This window comes from Carcharhinus amblyrhynchos, chromosome 15, assembly GCF_965287045.1.
Source record: "Carcharhinus amblyrhynchos chromosome 15, sCarAmb.v2.hapA, whole genome shotgun sequence".
Classification (NCBI taxonomy): domain Eukaryota; kingdom Metazoa; phylum Chordata; class Chondrichthyes; order Carcharhiniformes; family Carcharhinidae; genus Carcharhinus; species Carcharhinus amblyrhynchos.
In genome coordinates, this window is record NC_137338.1 from 18,630,703 (window position 1) to 18,636,726 (window position 6,024).

Sequence of the window (6,024 nt, forward strand, 5' to 3'; positions counted from 1 at the left end):
TCAATGGCAGAAGGCACCAAGTGCTTGTTTCCTCGGTGGAAAAGTTGTCCAATCCCTAAAAAAACAGGGCTGAATTTCCCAGCTGTTTGTGCCAGCGGGATTTTCTGGTTCAACAGCAGTGAACGGAGATTTGACTGAGCGCCAAATACCCCGTACTCATTGAAAATCCAGACCAAAGTGTTTTTCTGTGTTTTTCTCCAAAGTTGCAATGGGCACTGTGGAAGATAACCTTGTTATCTTATACATTACATCAAAATCTCAATTTTTTTCTGCAACGCCGGCAAGGTAGCACAGTGGGGTGGCAAGGTGGCACAGTGGGATGGCAAAGTAGCACAGTGGGGCGGCACGGTAGCACAGTGGTTAGCACTGCTGCTTCACAGTGCCAGGGACCTGGGTTCAATTCGCAGCTTGGGTTACTGTCTGTGTGAAGTTTGCACCTTCTCCCCTTGTCTTCTTGGGTTTCCTCCTACATTCTGAAAGATGTGCTGGTTAGGTGCATTGACCCAAAAATGCGCCGGACACTGGCAACTAGCGGAATTTCACAGTAACTTCTTTTCAGTGTTAATGTAAGCCTTATTGTGACTAATAAGTAAACTTTAATGTTGTATTTTCAAACATTACTGCAATCTGAATCATTCTAACTTCTGAATAGAAAATGAATATATATCAGTTACACAGAATGATTAAGATGTACTGATGTGTAAGTGAGGACTGAGAGTGGTTTATGATTTGTGCTAACCTGGACACCTGACGTTGTTCTAAACCTGTTTGAGTGCTCGGGCTAACAATTCAATTACTTCTGATTGCATTTATCTGTATTAATTTAGCTATATTTTGCATAACAAACAAAATTAATTAAATTAAAATTAAATTAATTTCTTAATTCAGGTAATATTAGCTATATGAATAAATAACATTTGTAAATGCTGTGTTTATGATCTTTTTGTCCTTTCTGTTCTGCTCTCCTGAAGATGTATATGAAATATTATGTGCAGTTTTGGTTTCCATTTCTGAGGAAGGATGTTCTTGCTCTCGAGGGAGTGCAGTGAAGGTTTACCAAGCTGATTCCAGGAATGGCGGGACTGATGTGTGAGGAGAGATTGACTGGGTTAGGATTGTTTTCGCGGGAATTCAGATGAATGAGGGAGGGGAATCTCATAGAGGCATATAAAATTCTAACAGGACTAGGCAGGGTAGATGCAGGAAGGGTGTTCCTGATGGTGGGGGTGTCCAGAATAGGGATCACAGTCTGAAGATATAGGTTAGACCATTTAGGATGGAGATGAGGAGACATTTCTTCACCCAAAGAGTAGCGAGCCTGTGGAATTCATTACCAAGGAAGTAGTTGATGCCAAAACCTTGAATGCATTCAAGAAGTGGCTAGATACAGCATTGGGGCGAACAGGATCAAAGGATATGGGGAGAAAGCAGGATTAGGCTATTGAGTTGGATGATCAGCCATGATCGTAATGAATGGTGGAGCAAGCTCGAAGGGCCAAATAGCCTCCCCTGCTTTTATCTTCTATGTTGATTCTTTTTGGTGCACATTTCTAAGATTTCAACAAATTTCTGTTATTGCCAACAAATGCCCATTGTTCATACTGAACTTTGGCAAAGGATGTCACCATCCCTGCTACTGCCTCATAGTGAAGCCCTGTTCTGACCACACCTGAAAGCTCCCCAGCATGGATCATCAGTTGTAGAGCTTAGGCTTGCTGAGGCTAATTTTAACACTCAAATGCATTCAGAATGCATTAGATACACGGAATTATGCAATTGGACACCATTAAGGGCAAGAATCTAATCCCCAAGAAAGGAGTTGTCATGGAACATGGCTAGAATGAGTTGGTATCTCTAGTCAGTGAAAAATGCTTGTATTGTCACCATTGGCGAAACTACTTCACATGGCATTTTATAGGTGTACGTTTAGAATTCTGTCAGAGATATGAGGTTACCTGGAAGCCGATAGGTTTCACCACAATCTTGACCCTTTATAACAATAGACTGAGAATTAATTCCTTTGATAATTGTAATAGCAATCAGTGAATAGATGGGGGATAGCATCTTCCCTGTTTATAGGTCAGATATCTGTAAATGACAAAACATAGACACACTGAGACATGCGGTATATTTTCCTTCTTCTGTCCTATGAAGTACCATTGTTTATTTTGATTTTTCCATTCATTGTCTGGTGGACAACAGCATTGCATCAGAAAGCCTGTTCACCACCTTCTGCCAATACCCTATAAGCTCTCATTAAGTGCGTGAGGATCTCACGTTGATTGACACTGTGATTTTCATTTCTGTCTTCTCTCAGGAAAAGAAATGCTTTAACTTTGCCTAATTCTTTCTCCAACAGATTAGTTATAATCCAGAACTAACTGTATGCATGGCTAAAAATGTGTGCATGCTGTCTTGTTATCATCCGAATCATTCTAAGTTCTGAATATAAAATGAATATACATCGGTTACACATAGTTTATGTCAAAGTCATTGCCCTCTTTAGCTTCTCTAATATATACTATTTCTTTATTACTGCTTTGCAACCATATAATTGCACTCCATTTTGATTTTTTTCATTAACTTATCAAACCCAACTGAAGAGCCACATGGAACCACCAAGTTTAGGAAGAGATTGATGAAAGATGAAGTAAATCAAGAACTTTAATTGGATGACAGTAGGCTGGGGGTTTAACTATTTGCTTCAACATAGAATAACAGATGCAAGATTGCTGTTGGTCTCAGCAGCTATGCCACATGCTCAAATGTAAACCAGGAAACTATCAGGAACTGTCTCTATGGGCACTTATATATAGTTACTAATTAAAATATTTTCAATAGAAATTAGTTTAGCGTAGGTTCTTACTCTTGGTCATCTAACCATCACTACGATGGAAGATACTTCGAACATTCCCTTAATACTAAGGGAATATGTGGTAGGGATTAAGCACCATCACCTTGACTAGAAAAACAGTATTAGACAAACTAATGGCGCTGAAGGCAGATAATCCCCTAGCCCTGATGGTTTGCATCCTAGGATCCCCAAAAAATAGCTACATAGATTGTTGATGCATTTGTTGTAATTTTCCAAAATTCCTTGGATTCTGGAGAAGTATAGAAAGATTGGAAAACTTTGGTCATTTTTGGATGTGACGCCCCAATTCAAAAAGGAAGGGATTATTTGGCAAATAAAGTGATGTGACATTGGAGGCATTTTAATATTTACTTTATTATTAATATGGTGGTAGGTAGTTTTTGACATAGAATTATGCAGTTTAGTCATGATGGAACAAAATATTATACAGGGGTATGTGAAATTGTTGGCTAAATTATCTTCTTTAGCCCACTTGTTGCTCCCACCCATTCCTTCAACTTGACCGTAACTCCAATCCACGGCTATGACTAATGGTCACTGATTATGCATGGTAGGTTAAAGGTAGAATTTCTGGTCTTGGGGTCAGGAAATATAGGTACCCGCTAGTAGAGAGCATAGGACCACTACTACCACTAGCATAGTCCGAATACCATCTTACACATGGTGATTCCAGGAAACAGAGGTGACTGAGGCATCTGAGATGGAAGTAAACCCAGAACTGGATTCACTCTCTCCACCAGCATTTACATGTGGTTTCAAGCTCGGAGGGAAGACAACTACAGTCTTGACAAGGTAGAACGGAGGAAATGGAGACTGGAATTGTGAGGCAGCAGTAAGCTTTTTTCCTCATTCTCACTGTTATCCCACTGTGTTGAGCTACCAGAGAGAAGCCTACAATAATTCTGTTAGGAAATAGAAACAGCAGTAGACCTTTTGATCCCTTCAGCCTGCACCACCATTCAACAGGATCAACATCCCTCACATCCACTTTCCTGCCCTTTCCTCATAGCCCTTAATTCCCTTACTGATCAAAAGTTTATCGATCTCAGCCTAAAATATACACAAGGACACTGTCCCCACACTCTTTATAGTAAAAGGTCCCAAAGTCCCAAGGGGCAGCACTGTAGCAGAGTGGTTAGCACTGCTGCTTCACAGCTCCAGGGACCTGGGTTCGATTCCCAGTTTGGGTCACTGTCTGTATGGAGTTTGCACATTCTCCTCGTGCCTGTGTGGGTTTCCTCCCACAATCCAAAGATGTGTGGGTTAGGTTGATTGGCCAGGCTAAAATTGTTCCTTTGTGCCCTGGGATGCGTAGGTTAGAGGGTAAAATGTGTAGGGATATGGGGGTAGGGCCTGGATGGGATTGTGGTTGGTGCAGACTCGATGGGCCGAAGGACCTCTTTCTGCACTGTAGGGTTCTATGATTCTATGACTCTGAGAGAAGTAATCCCTCCTCATCTCAGACTTGATTGGTGCTCCTTCTTTCTGAGACTATGCCCTCTGGTCCTAGACTCTTCCATGGTGGGGAAACATTCTCTTAGCATTTAGCCTGTTAAGCTCCTTAAGATTTCAACAGGATCACACCTCGTGGGTTTCCTCTGGGTGCTCTGGTTTCCTCCCACAGTCCGAAGGTGTACAGATTAGGTTGATTGGACATGCTAAATTGCCCTTTAGTGTCCCAAGCTGTGTAGGTTAAGGAGATTAGCACGGTAACTACGTAGGGTTATGGAAATAGGGTCTGGGTAAGATGCTCTATCAGAGAATCAGTGCAGACTTGATGGGCCAAATGACCTCCTTATACACAGCAGGAATTCTACGATTCTCATTATTCTAAATTTCAATGAACCTTTTTAAACTTTCCTCATAAGACAATTCCTCCATATCAGGGATTATCCATTTTTCTGAGCTACTTTAAAATGAAATAATGGGGGCAATTCTCCCAAAAAATTCAAAGTATCAAATTTGTGTAGAAACTGGAGTAACGCCTGTTGGTTTTTTCAGCAGGAATTTCAAAATGAATCTCTCACATTCTGTGCACTGCAGGGTGCACTAACAGGAATCAAGGGACGGGACCTATTCCCGCTGGAGAGGCTGGAGCACAGTGCTGAGTGGGCACTGTGCATTCGCCGATCTGTTAGTGCCGAGACTGTTGCACGCACAGTGGCCCTGCACTGCCGACCTCCTGATCGCTGGCCAGCCCTACATTGCTGACTATGCAATACCAACCCCCCCATGACTCAATTGCTGGCCTCCAGGACATGTTCGGGCCAGCCTTCATCCCTATTCCCATAGCCCACCTTGATCTCCCCCTAGCCTACCCACAGCCCTGATCTCCTGATCTCCCCCTCCCACCAGCAACCCCAACCATTCCCCCCCACAGTCCTGATCGGCCCCTCCCCACAGTTCCGACCACCCCCTCCCCTGTAGCCGCAATCCCCACCCCCTCCCTCCCCGCATGCAGGCCAATGCCCTCCACTCCCACCCCACAGTCCTGATCGGCCCCTCCCCACAGTTCCGACCACCCCCTCCCCTGTAGCCGCAATCCCCACCCCCCCACCCCCCAAGCAGGCCAATGCCCCCCGCTCCCACCCCAATGCCCAGCCCCGATCGCTGATCTCTCTCCCTCTCCTTGCGATCCCAAATGCAGAGTGGCGGGGACCCCCCCCACCCCCACCGATCTCCCTCAGAGGCCCTTCCACATTAGGCCACGCCCCCATTAGGTCCTGCCCCCTTGTCACTGCCAGTGCCTGGTGGGCAATGCCAAGGTGCCCTTTGGGCATTGTCATTTTGTCCCTTGGGCAGTGCCAAGGCCAGGCTGGCACTGCCAAGGTGGCAATGCCCGGGGGGCACCCATCCCTTACTCTGCCCCTCTGAGGGGCTTCAATGGCCTCTTTCTCTCCAGCGGGGTCAGCCTGCCACTTCCTTGCACGTGGGGAGCTATAGTAAATTCTGCTGGAGTGAAACAATCCGGGAGGGGTGGAGAGGCTAACAGCTCTGGAGATTTAAGTCCCGGGCCCACTAATTACATTCAAAATACATTTAAATGATGATTTAAATGAACTATGCGGCTCTGTGCCGATTTCTAGCGCAGAGCTGATGGTGCTGGAAAGCCAGCTGTGGAGGCCATGGTACCCAGTGAGGAACCTGCA